The sequence below is a fragment of the Mus caroli genome, unplaced genomic scaffold (genome assembly GCF_978045245.1).
Source record: "Mus caroli unplaced genomic scaffold, Mus_caroli_1 scaffold_14, whole genome shotgun sequence".
Lineage (NCBI taxonomy): Eukaryota > Metazoa > Chordata > Mammalia > Rodentia > Muridae > Mus > Mus caroli.
This window is the reverse complement of record NW_028227269.1, coordinates 22340064-22354600: the sequence shown is the minus strand read 5'-3', so window position 1 is coordinate 22354600 and position 14537 is coordinate 22340064. Positions and strand designations below refer to the sequence as shown.

The window sequence follows — 14537 nt, the reverse complement described above, 5'->3', positions numbered from 1 at the left end:
TTGTTGAACCTGTATTCCAATGTCACAGCCTCATACTATAAGAAACTGAGAACTGGTGTCCAGCAGAGCAGGTGGTCCCCTCTTGGGACTGACTCTGGAAGAGCTGAGTGACTACTCTTTGCAGCAGATTAATGCCTGCTGATATCAAGTGCAAAGCAACTTTCTAGTTTCTTCCCTAGGTAGTGCAGGGAGGAGAACCTTGGGCTGAGCATACTGGGTACTAGGGAGTAGTAGGTCAGGATCAAACTAAATCACAGGTAATCCACATGAAATCCACCAGTTTCATTTGGCAGTGAGGTATGGCTCTCCCAAAAGCAATATAAATGTCCCCTCAGAGACGCCCTTTTTGAGCACTGCTGGTGAGGAGCACACACTACCTGATAAGATGATTTATCTCACAATGATACCGACACACCCAGGATTCTTACTGTTAAATACACCAGCTTATAAATGGAGGCTATATCCCAAAGGTATTTCCTAACCAAATTTAATGGATTTTTTTTAAACTAAATAATACTATTTAATGGTTTAACTTCTGATATATCACACAATGATTACATCAGAAGCAGTCTAGAAATTTCTGGTTTGGGTGGAAAAACAAAAACTTGAGCAAATCAATTTGAACTCTCCCAAAAGTAGTGTTTAAATATATTTTGTTTCATATCCATCTCTCATCATTTGATCAACCACACAACTGAGCCTGTCTACGCACACAGTTCTTGAGACTGAGTCAGCAAAATACAGTCCCAACTCACATGGGATTTATGCCTCACAGCTGGAGATGTAAGACATAGAAACAGCCTTGTACCATAAACTGCCATCGAGTCTTCTCTTTTAGAAATCTCACTTAGCATCCTCTAGCTGCTTTTAAACCTTTGAGAGACACAGAGGAACACACTGTATATATTAGCACATTAGGCATAAGATAGAAAAGTGAACACCCAAGAACCTACTATGTGCTCAGGAACTAGGACATCATCACTAGGGATGTGCCCAGTGTGCACCTTTCCTACCAAGCCCTCTGTCTACTGGAGGCAGACTCCTGGTATCCTGAATTTGAACCACCAATAACTTATACTAACAAAATGGGATCCCTTTCAGACTTCCCAGAATCTTGCTTTCTAAACTCATCATGTTTCTTAGACTCACACACGTTCCTTGTAGCTACAGTCTATATTCATTCCTACATTTGTTTAATGTAGTCAATACAAACTTAACATACTTTATCATTTTTCCTACTGCAGATGTATAGATATCTTTTAGCTTAAGTTTTGTTTTTTTTATTAGATAGCTGACTTCTTTAGCCTTTTCTCCCCAAACAAAAAACTAATATATTAACAGAAAACTACTTGAATTATGGCACATCTATATGACATAGTTCTAAAGAGAATAAAAATTTGTAAGTAAATGACAGCATGGAACAGAATATTCTTAGTCTTAAGAAAAGTGTACTAAGTACTTAGGGGCAAGAGACCATGGCTGTAACTTCCCCCAGTGAGTCACAAGTACAATTATAAGGCCAGGCATGCTGACACACGCCTTTAATCCCAGCACTTGGGAGGCAGAGGATTTCTGAGTTCAAGGCCAGCCTGGTCTACAGAGTGAGTTCCAGGACAGCCAGGGCTACACAGAGAAACCCTGGTCTCGAAAAACAAAACAAAACAAAACAACAACAACAACAAAAAACCAGAAGAATTATGTGGCTACACAGGTAGACCGAGATAACCAGTACTTCCAAAAAGAACAAAATGTTAACAAAGATGAATTTGAGTACAGGTCAGAATGTGGGTGTTCTTTGGATTATGGTTTTCCTATAAATCTAAGTCATTCCTAAAAGATTGCTTATTTTCAAAAGCTCTCCAAGAGGGCCAGAGAGATGTGTCAGAGGGTAAAGGAACTTGCCACCAAGTCTGATAAGCTCAGCATGATCCTTTTCTCAATAAGAGAAAAGGGGAGAACTAACTCTTGCAATTTGCCCTCTGACCAACCCCCAGATAAATGTAATGAACTGTATTAAGAGAAAAGGTTCAGCACTGGAGACAGCTCTGTGGTTGAGAGCACCGGCTGCTCTTGCAGATCCCAGCACCCACACGGCAGCTCACAATCATCTGTAGTATCAGTTCCAGGAAGTACTAGATTTTCCTTCCCTTCTTTTCTTTTTGAGATAGGGTTTTTCTGTGTAGTTCTGGTTGTTCTGGGACTCATTATGTAGACCAGGCTGACCTCAAACCTAGAGATCCCACCTGCTTCTGCTTCCTAAGTGCTGGGATCAAAGGCATGCACCACCACTGTCCCGCCTATGGTACTAGGTTTGAAGGCATGAAAGATGCAAGATTGAGGGGCTCATGGAGAGCAGCTGAGGCTGGCACTGTGTAGCAGGATCAGGGTTCCTGCAGCGAGGCTCTAAGAGGCCAATGGTGATAGTGAAGCTGAAGCCTTAGATGTCTTACAAAGCTGAAAGACTTGGCTAGCAAGGTTCCTTGAAGCCCAGAAGACAAACCCCAGATGCTACACATGGAGCTATGGGATGGGATATTTGCTGGATTTTGGTTTTCTTTTTATCTGATGTGTCCCTGATGTCCTAATTATTCACTCTTGGAATAAGAATACTATCCTGTGCCACCATATATTGGAAGTATGTAAATTGTTTTTAATTTTTCAGGGGCCCATAGTTTAGAGACTTTAGACTTTTAAAGTTGGGCTACATTTACATTATATTTAAAATGAGACTTTGGGGACAAGATGTGGAAGGTTATGGCTTAAAAGTGATGTTTGGTATGTCAAATTGACAAGAAATGGAGTGTGATGGGTCACTTCAATAGTCAACTTTTATTTCTTTAACACAGAAACTGGGGAAGGAGTCTCAATGAGAGACTACATTGACTTGACCTATAGGCATGTCTATTACAGACGGCCTTAAGTTAAGTAATGTGGGAAGACTCAGTCAGTCCACTGTGGATGGAACCATTCCCTAGGCAAAGGTCCCGCACTGTATAAGAGTAGAGAAGTCCAGCTGAGTACACGTAAGTAAATAAGCAAGTAGCATGCATGCATTTATTTCCTCATTTCCCAATTACAGACGTAACGTTAAGAACTGCTTCAAGCTCCTGTCACTGTGGCTTCCCCACAATGGCAGACTATACCCTGAAAATGTAAGCCAAACTAAATACCCTTTCCTCTAAATTAGTTATTAGTATATTTTATCAAGCAACACAGATGAAACGAAAACAAACACATTCAGCTTTAAGAGAAAGAAAATTCAACTATTCATGATAATACAAGTCCAGAATATATTACACTTAGTAAAATAAGTCACAGAAAGCCAAATATCTTACTTGCATGTTGTATTTTTAAGAAGTTACACTCACAGAAGATGGGAGTAGTATGATAATTACCAGAAGCTAGCTACTGAGAAGGAAAGAAACAGGGAACTGTAGGTCACAAGATGGACTTCATAAATGTACACAATCATGATTATCAATTAAAATACTAATGAAGAAAGAAAACATAGCTGATAGAGAGGAATATAAAACAAGTATTCTGCATATCCAAAACCATAGCCTTCAAAACCACACCCCACTTAAGGAAAAGTTTTCTAGGTAAGTGTTCTACCATTCAGCTGAAACATTGCAGGGGGATGTCTTGATTATGAAAAGATAATGCTAGTGATGATACTCAGGAATATAATTAAGATTTTAAAATCTAAGAATGAGTAAGCATTGAGATGCCTGCAGGCATCCAGGAAAGAAGTGTTCAGTATCTCCATTTTGTACGTATAAAACCCAACATTGGAACACTCCTGTTTCTACCCTAGGAGATTAATTACTCTGCGTAGTGAGTGATCTTTTACCAAAAACAACAGAAAAGTGGAAGGAATATGCAAAGGAGTTTTCAGTGAGGGACAACAGGCTGCACTGAGCTACAACCCTGAGCAAAGAACCCAAGGAAGCCAACGTACTGCTGGAGCAGTGTCCACCAACACCACGAGGAACTGGGGTACAGCAGCCCTATGGTATGATGGAGCCAGTGGAGTCAGGTGTAGATTCCCGGAAGTTAGATGGCTGTAGTTCACAGGCAGAGTCCAGAGAGGATAAAGCTGCGTGGAGAGAAAGCTCAGGGAGCTGTACAAGGAAGTGGGGCCCAGACGTACTTGTATGTAATGCTAGCTAGCACTAGGGGAGATGAGGCAGGAGGAATGCTTTGAGTTCAAGGCCTGCCTAGGATATAAGTGTGAGGAATCTGCTAAAAAGAACAGCAACGAAGGACCAGAAGACCCACAAGTCTAGACCAAACCATTAGCATGGTAAAAATATAAACACAGACCTAAAAACCAAACCCAACTAAACAGTAAAAGCAGAGATCTGTCAAGTGCAGTGCCTATCTGCAGAAACAAACCAGAGAAAGACAAGCTCGGTCACTGGGCACAGCACAGCTAAGCATAGGCTTTGTGTTTGAATTTTAGCACCAGGTCGGAAAATGGAAAACAATGAAACCAAAAGGGTTGATATAGATTTGGTTTGATTTTGAGACTGACCTTGGGCTGATGGCCTCAACTCTTGATCTTCCTGCCTCAGCCTCCCAAATTATGGGATTATAGGCACATACCACCATTCTCGACAGTATCCATACACACACACCCAAAAGAAGAAAAAACTGTTTTTAAAAAGAAAACTGAAAATTTTGTCAATAAACATTTTGTTAGACAAAGAAATAAACAGAGGGAAGCCTCAAATAAAAACAACAGGAGACAAAAAGAAGACATTGTAACTGAAACCCAGAGAAATACAAGCAGCACTGGGGACTCTCATGAACAACTACTACAGGAGCATTAGGACAGTGGTGCTCAATCTTACTAACACTGAGACCCTTTAATACTTGTGTTATGGAGACCACCCCCAACAACCAAAAAAATGTTTTCATTGCTACTTTACTCTGTAATGTTGCTGTCATTAGTTATAATGTAAATATCTGATATGCAGATGGTCTTAGGCGGCCTCCCAAAGGGGATGAGACCCATAGGTTGAGAACCACTGCATTAGGGACTCTTGTGTACAAACAACTGCTTGCCAACAGATTAGAAGACCTAGAAGGAATGGTCCATTCCTGGACTAACACGAGCTCCCAAGGTTGCAGGGTTAAGTAACAGACAACCTAACAAGACATGGAAACAGTAAGAAACATTCTTCTAATTAGAATATACCCAGGATTGGGAAGTTTCACTGTTGTAGTTTACCAAACTTTTAAATAACTAACTTTAATTACTCTCCAACCATTTCAAAAATTTGAAAAGAGGAAAATTCTATGAGGATAGCATTTCCTGACACTAAAACCAGACAAGATGAGAACAAAGAGAAAGTTATAGGTCAGTGTCACTAATCAGCAGATAAGATTCTCAACAAAGCACTGCAAACTGAATGGAGGATCAAGATATACAGTCGAGTGTGGCTCATCCCAGGGATGTAGACATAGACAGTTCAGCACATACAAGTCAGTAAGTGTGACATGCTGCACCAACAGAATGAAAGAAAAACAGTGTGCACATCCTGATGCACGCAGAAACAGCATTCAGTAACTAAAATTCAACACCCTTCATGATGTACATCTCCACAGCCGGGTATATAAGGAGCATACCGTAAGTCATTAAGGCTGTGTAGGACAAACCCACAGCTAACAGTGAACTAAAGGTGGCAAAGCTAAAAATATTTCCTGGAAGATTTGGAGCAGGACAAGGCTATCTATTCCCACATCTCCTAGTAAGTGTGTAAGAAGTCCTACCCAGGACAACTGAACAAGGCAAAGAAAGAAGAGTCATCCAAATTGGAAAAACGAAACCAAACTATCCTTGTTTGCACATGACATATAAAAAGCCTAAAGAGATCACAACTGATAAATGAATTCAATAAATTTATAGAACACAAGATCAACATGAAAGAATTAGTAGCACTTCTATACATGATGATAACTACCAAAAAGTCAAGAAAGCCACCGAGAGCTACACTACAGATTTAACCAAAAGATGAAAGAACCCCATATTAGAACTGGGAAGCACTGCTGAGGGACTGAAGAGACCACCAAAGGGGGCGGGGGTGTGGTGGTGGTAGGGGGATGATAACCTTGTTTGTGGATGTAAGGAAATCATTAAATGTCCATATAACCCAAAGTGACCCAATGTGACCCACCTACACATCCAATGCAATCTCTATCAAATACCAATGATAGCCTTTACAGAAATAGAAAAACACACCTCCTAAACTTGTATGGAAACACAAAGACTCCATAACTAAGTAACACTAACAAGAATAAAGCTAGTGGGATTGCAATATTCAACTTCAACAATGTGCTACATAACCACAGCAATAGCATAAAATATACACAAACTCCAATGCAAGAAATCAGAGATCCCAGAAACAACTCATGAACAACAGCCAACTGGTTTATGATGGAAATACCAGAACTAAGTGGTGGGGAAAAGATAGTTGCTAGTAAATGGCCCTTGGAAAATTGGAGACCCGTATTACAAAAAAAAAAAAAAGCCAGATTTTTATTTCTCACCATAACCACCAAAAAAAAAAAAAAAAAAAAAAAAAGCAACTCAAAGAGGATCAAAGGCTTAAAGATACGACCTAAAGTTAAGTAGAGTCTAAAACCTTAAGGGCATTAGTTGGAACAAAGATTTTTTTTTTTTTTTTTGGATATGACATCAAAGGCATAGGTAACTAAGGCAAAAATAGATAGATGGAATTACATCAGACTCCAAACAGCAGAATTTAGAAACAACCTATAAAATGGAAGAAAATACTTATGAGCCAGTCATCTGGCAAGAGATAAATGCTTAGGCAATAGCAGAATATTGTAAATTAAACCAATTTTTAAATGGGCTAGTGAGTGACCCAAACAACTCAAGTGAGGTACCAACAGGTATCATATGCACACCAATGTACACATGCATGAAAACACCACCAGCAGCAGCTGCCGAGAAATGCAAAGGAAACCCAGTAAAAAAATCTCAGCTGAGTAAGGATGACTCCTACTCAAAAGATGAAACCGTGTTTTTCTTCTCTTTTATAAGATGGTACATGGAGAAAAAAAAATCTTAAAACAACCCCCACCCCACCTCAAGGAAAAAAACAAAAAAAATCCCAAAAACCCCAACTGATGATTTGAACTCTGTTGTGGCAACGTAAACTGGAACAGTCATTGTGAAGCTAAAAGTAGAAGCCGGTACAGTGGCACTCTGTCCCCTGAGACAGACAGGCTGTGGGTTTGAGGTTGTCAGCCTTTGCTACAACAAAAGCACCTGTCTGGAAAACAAAACAACAAAAACCAAAACAAACTCCAAAACCCGAAAGTTCAGCACAAGTCTGCAAGTCACACAGTAGAGCGTGCCCACGAGAAAGAAAGCAGCTTTAGAGCCACACATGTGCATGCACACACGCACACGTAATGCAGCCCAGCTCACTGCAGCCCATGCATGGAGGTAAGAAAATGTGGTCTACAGCCACAGCAGGCTATGAAGAATGAGATCCGGTAATTGCAGCGGCCTGGACTGGCATGATATTAAAGTCAGGCTCAGGAGATGCTATGGTAATGCTCTCCTGTGGGGAAGCTCAAGAGGCCGAGAGTGGAACAGGCATGGCCAGAGGCTAGGGACTTCTGACTGGCTAGTGCACAGCAGGACAGCTTTCAAGAACAAAAACTGAGCATCTGAAAACAGAAAGTAGATGACTTCCATGTTCCCAACACAAATACAGGCATGCCAATTACCCTATTTGATCACCACACACTACACACGCGTACTGAAGTAAGAGGTCATACCTCATAAATATGTACAATTAATTATGTGGATTAAAGTCAAACAGACCTGAAATCAATGAAATAACACTTTTATTTATATTGAAAGAAAGTAGCTCAAATTTGACATCTACTGAACATGACTCTCAAAACATCAGAGAAACACACATCAAAATACCTAGTCTCTTTTATTCCAATAAATAATTAATATTATTTATCATTAATACACACAAAACCAACAAAAAGTGAGAGGATGGGGGTTGGTAGGGCCCCTTATACACTACTGGTGGGAGTGTAAATTAGTGCAGCCATTGTGGAAGGCAATGGAGGTTCCTAAAGAACAAAACCAAAATGCCAACCAGCACTCCTCGTTTTACTCCCCACACTCCTTATACAATTACGTGTTAGTTATTAATCTCTCCCATAAGCACATGCAATGTCCCTTTAGGACATCCAGTGCGTTCTATCACTGTGCTCTCTTCACATTCGCTGCTCCTATCACCCTCCCATCATCTCGGTCACACCTCAAATAGTACCCTTTATACTTGTGTGCCTGGGCACATGTGTGCGCGCATGCGTATGTGTGTGTGTGTATGTGTGTGTGTGTGTATTTAAATCTATTGTCTACACATGGGGAATTGACTTAATAATTGATTTGAAAGGGCCGAGCCCATTGTTGGTGGAGTCACCCCTGGGCAGATGGTCCCGGATGGTATAAGAGAGCAAACTGAGCAAGTCAGTAAGCAGTATCCCTCCATGGCCTCTGCATCGGCTCCTGCCTCCTGATGGGCTGTGCTGTAGAACTGTAAACTGAAATAAAAACCCTTTCCTCCCAAAGATGTTTTGGCCGTGGCATTTTATCATAGCAATAGAAACCTAGGGGTAGGAGAGGTGGCTCAGTGCAGCATGAGCACCTGAGTTCAGATCGCTGGCACCCACATAAATGCCAGGGTACATATCTGTAATCCCAGCCCCACTCCTGGAAGTGGGTACCAGGAAAAAAGACAGGACCTTGAACTTGCTGGACAGCTAGTCTAACTAAAATAGAAAGCCCTAGATTCAGTGAGAGACTCTTCCTCCTAAAAGCGAGCGAGTGAGCTAGAGAGAAAGAAGGGGGGCAGTAGGAGGAAGAGGCAGAGAGGGTGGGTTTCTCCAGAGATCATAATTTGTAGGTTAGTTTCCATGTCAGAAAATATGACAAGTGGGCTCATGTGATCACTCAGTTCTCCTCACACTAGAGTTTCCCATGAATCTATGATAAAGATGGTGGCATCAGTCCTGGACTGCGATTTGGTTGGGGAGTCAGCAACAGAACATCTTCAGACACTGGTAGAATGGACACACAGCCTTGCCCAAGCAAAACTAGAGTATGCATTGAGCAGCAGCTGTAAGGAAGCATATATGCTCAGCAGGTCAGGAGGTGAGCTGCAGAGCATGCTGGCCAGAGAGGAAAGGGAGAAAGGGAAAGAAAATAAGCCAGGACTGAGGAAGGAGGATTTTATAAACCAAGACTAAGCAGAGAACTAACATAAAGGTGATAAGCCAGTCACACTGGCCTTCCAGGAAAGCCAAATATACAATGACACGGAGACACATATTAGGACAAGGCAGTAGGTTTCTGGCTGGTTTAGCAGGACATTTCAATAAACCTCAGGTGACTACCAGAAACAACTTTTCAGTCACTAAGTCTAAAGTTAAACAGTTTGAATTTTTTTCAAAGCAAACTTCTTCTTATGAGATGATTTCGGGTACCTTTACTACTCCAAAAAGCCCAGAAAGCCAGAGCTTTGCTCAGTGTACATGGGATGCCATTTAAGACTATAAAAACAGTGGATGGTGAGATAGCTCAGCGGGGAAGAGCATGTGCTGTAAGCACAAGGGTCTGAGTTTAAGTCCCCAGCACCCAGGTGAAATGCAGGCATGGCTGCGTGTGCTTAAAGCCTCAGCATCAGTAGGTGAGGCCAGGTGGACCATCTGGCCTAGCCAAAACTACAAGCTTCAGTTTCATTGAGAGACCCTGCCTCAATATAATTAGGCACAGAACAATAGTAGAAGACACTTTTGGCCTCTGCATAAGTGAACATGGGTGTAGGTACCTACACACATATGCATGCACAAGTGTACACATTTATACACATCTGTGCACATACCACACCTAACACATGTACTGAAAGATAAAAATACCAACTTGGAGTGCAGGTCAGTTCCAAAATTAGAGCTTGGGTTTTTATTCTCCCAAACTGAAACAAGACTTCCAGGATGGTGTTTCCTCGCTGGTATCATCCCCGTTGGGCTGTTCTCCAACATTCTGACACGTTAGCTGAGGCCTAGAGTGTTTGCTGGAGCACAGCATTCTCTGTCTTTCAGACCAATGACCTTACCCAAGGCAAGAGACACTAACTTGCCTTATCAGGAAGAAGCCCACCTCAGGTGGCTGCTCTGGCTAGCAGGCCTGGCCTCAGGCCAGAAACGGAATGGCTCCCATTCCAACTTTGGTTTCTAGTGCCATCTCTGCCTCGGTCAGGGTAGAGATTGGTTTCAGTGGCCATCTTGGAGCTCCCTTTTACCTTAGTATCCTATCTCTACCTTCTCCTCTCTGTTCTCTCACCGATACTCATGGACTCCTACAGTCCACCAAACTACAGCCTGCCTTGGCCAGCCTACACTCTGTACAGAGTAAGAGCGCCAGGGCAGTTATCTAAGCACTGTCACAGACGAAACTGTAAAGCAAACAATAATAATGCATGACCCCGAGAGGCCCCTTGGTCTTCCAAACTTCATAAATAAAGAAAATATCTAATAATAAAAAAAAAAAGAAACCATGTGCTTGAGAGACAGTGAAGAAATGGAGCAGTTTTCCTGGAGCAAGGACCTGCTAAGAGGATTTTTATTTTTAAAATAAAAATCAGACTGTGGATTTTTATTTTTATTTTTTTAAATACTTCTGATCTGAAGTTAGCTAAATATATAGCTATGGAAACTTCCATTGGTGCTTCTTTCCAGTGACTGTGGATTTTGTCAGGCAGCTAAGACAAACAAAATGCATTAAAAGATAGCCTTGGTAATCATTTTGGTGAGAAAGTAGAATCAATCACCTTTGCTACTCTGAATGCCTAAACTAACATCTGATTACTTTCTCCAAATTGAAAGTTTTCAATAGTCTGCCACTGCCTAAAGAAAATAAAACAGGCTGCTCATCTAAAAAAACAAAAAAACAAAAAACAAAACAAAACAAACCACATGACCCCTATTTCATGGGATTGGCATGAATAATCAGCTATAAAGATTTCAAGCCAGGGCTGCCTGAAACATAACAACTTCTACTATTATTATTGCCTTTTGTTTTCTCCATGTCAAGCGAGAGCTGCAGACACACTCTGCTTCTGTGGATGTTCACCATCACAAGTACACACACATGTGGAACACAGTCTTTCCTGGATGATGGAAAAGGCAAGTAAAGAGTAAAGATGGCAGTCCTTGGACCGAGCCCACCTCCAAGCTTGCTTTTTGCTCACTAAGGTTTTAGGGACTGCTGCTCACAAAGTTGGTTGGACTTTAAGGTGTAGACACTGAGCCGAGGAGTGTCGCATGCTACACAAATCTCTCACAGCCCCTCAATTTGGTGCAGAAAGCTTCGAGGATTTAATGACCTGAGACGTCAGTCACACGACATGGCCTGTTTATTTATTTGTCTTTCTAGTCATAAACGGTCATCTGGTTCAATGCTTCAAATCAGTACCTCACAAAAATATAACATGATCAGTGTCTTCTACAACCTTGACAAAAACTAAAAATAAATAAATCTACAAAAACAAACAAAACAGCCAAGAAACCAAAGTGGCAACAACTTCAGAAATGAAAGTAAGGTATTCAAGGATTTTTATTTAAATATAATGTTTTAGATCATAAGTATGATTTTGCATTTACTTATTTATCATGCGTGCGTGCGTGCGTGCGTGCGTGTGTGTGTGTGTGTGTGTGTGTGTGTGTGTGTGTGTGTATGCGCGCGCACACGTGTGGCACAAGCCCATGTATAGTCAGAGGACACTTGAGGGACTGGTTCTCTCCTTGTGTCCTGTGGGTTTTGGGGACTGAACCAGGTTGTCAAGCTTAGCGAAAGGCTCCTTTATCCAATATGCAATCTCACTAGCTCCAGTGTGATTTTTGTAGCAACAATAAATTTCCATCCTACTACTAGAACTATCCAAAGATAACAAATATTAATAAAAGACACTCAAAGTCAATCTACTTAAAACATGGAGGCCAACTAACACTCATGTGCACACACTGACACACAGATACAAACATGCAATTTAAAATAATAAAAATAATTTTTAAAAGATGGAGACCAAAACTTTACAGGTAAATAGTGAGGAGATATGGCTAAGGGTACATATAAATGAGTTAATCTTATTTTGAACAAACTTTTAAGTTGCAATTTTACTTATCAAAGAATGAATGAAACACTGACTTTCTTTTTTGGAATTATTTTTTCTAGCAAAAAAAATTGTACAACACAATATGACATCCTTCCCACTGCCACTGACTTAGCAGTATTTGTTAGGAAGAAGACAAACAGCAAGCTCTCTGTGCACCCATGCACACCCACACACTCCCACACATGCATGTACACACACATTAGAGAAGTAAGAGAGGATCACTTTACAAACTACTCAGGGGCTCTAGTGGCTTGCCAGGGAATGCTCCTAATCCTTTGACATTCACATTGTCCTTTTGAAAGCCTCTGAGCTTCCCCTCATCAATGAATTTCTCTTTTTCCATTATAAACTATAGTAATCTCTGGGCATATATTCCAAAATCCTTAATGGATGTCTGAAACCTCCCAGATATTACCAGTCCTATTTGTATTACCTTCTCTCATATACATACACACATCCATGAGATGGTTTAATTAAAAAATTAGCACAGTAAGAGATCAGTAACTAATAATAACAGCAACCCAGAGGAACCAAAGTGGCAGGGCTGAAGATGGCAGGTGCAGTATTTAAAAGCACAGGAGACCTGAGTTTGATTCCCAGAACCCACATAGGGTAGTTCACAATCACCTGTAAGTGCAGTTCCAGGGGATTCAATGCTGCTGGACTCCTCAGAGAGAACCACTCACATGCAAATATCCTATCCCTCATATGTAATGTAAATAATAAATCCTTTTTAGTGATATAAATGGGTCAGCCTTTCCATTTAAAGGTAGCACTTCATAGCTGCTCCTAAAAACATCTGAATTGCTGACGTCACCATGCCTGTATCTTATGGCCATTATTAAGTCCATTAGTGCTTACGGAATCTAGGCATTGTGACTGATCCTGGATAGTCAGTCTGATAACAAACGGCTGCCAAGTGATGAGTGGGCAGGTCACATGCTAGGCGCTTAGGCCGCACAGGATGACTCACGCCCTGGCAGCAGTACACAGGACGACCATCCTATCACTCAAAACTCAAAACACACGATGCTTCATTCCATTTCTCAAATTTTTTGAGTTAACTTTTGAATTTTTCATCTAATGTTTTTGTGCTGTGGCTGACTGCAGGTAACTAAAACCCTGGGTTAGAGAGGTTGGAACACTAGTCCTGCTACACCCTGATTTGGCAATGAACTGCAATCAGTTCCCCTGATTAATTTCAGAGAAAGGTGAAATACTGGGACTTTTTCAAAATTTTGTCTGAATGTTGTCAACACACTGACAGGCCAGCAAACTTTTACATCACAGGGCATCTGAATGGAAATGATTTTTGAAATGTGAGACCAAAGCGGGGGAAGATCCTCCTCATTATGTACTACCAAATAACGATTACACAGGCAGCCTCTTACCTACCACAGAACAAAGCAAGTATTTTCTAAGAGGATTAACTGAGGGGAAAAAATTCTTACAATTATTTGGTCCTAATCTTTTTTTATTTCTTTTGCCTTAAATTCTATTTCCAAAGAAGGGAATCCACTTACCTTTGAAAGATTGAACAATAAAAGAAAAACAGCAAAGATAGATGGATGACTGATTGACAGACAGATAGACAAGTAGATGTGATAGCATGTGCTTTAACTTTTGGTATGAGACATCCAACTTTCTGACTGATGTCAATGTCTCTTACCCACAGTGAGAGACATTAGGACATTTGCTCAGATTCTGGGCTGTCCAATTAGTAACTATGGTTCATCTGCTTAATCCATCAGTAGTCAGTCTCAGGTAAGTAGGATGTGGACTTTCTCTGAACATCACCTATGGAAATTTTCTATTTCACTTGCTCCCTGCTTCTCTCCAGCAATGAAGTTAATAGGCACAGCCACATTCTGGCAGCACCGTCCTACCAGCTGGATCAAGGTCAGGTGACCGGTAGGAGAAACCTCAAGTAAAAGTGTTCCACACTCATTGTTTGCACCCAAAGTTCTGGAGAGTTTTCTGTTACTGTTGTGTTTTTTATTTTTTATAAGTAATATTTCTCAATGCACTGCTCACTTTGGTCAATTTTACTCAAGACCCATGTTCTTGGAAGTTTTGTACACTGCTGTCCAATAGTGGCTTTTGAAAGGAAAGATCTGGAACCTCCTTAGCTGTCTTTTTCTACGACGACTGAGAAGCTGTCGTGGCACAGAAGACTTCTGATGTGGGAGATGTAGTTCAGGCCAAGGTCTAGTGATTTGCTCATTATATAAGGCTGTAGAAAACTTACAATGATTTAGCCTTAATTTCACATCATATAAAGAATACTGCCTTTATTAAGTTGCCACA

General features: G+C 40.9%; 1 protein-coding gene across 3 annotated transcripts in view; it reads right to left on the bottom strand.

Moving 5' to 3' along the window:
* Window positions 1–14537, bottom strand: part of Taf1b (TATA-box binding protein associated factor, RNA polymerase I subunit B) — a 64410-nt gene that overhangs the window by 24771 nt on the left and 25102 nt on the right. The gene's annotated exons all lie outside the window — the stretch shown is intronic.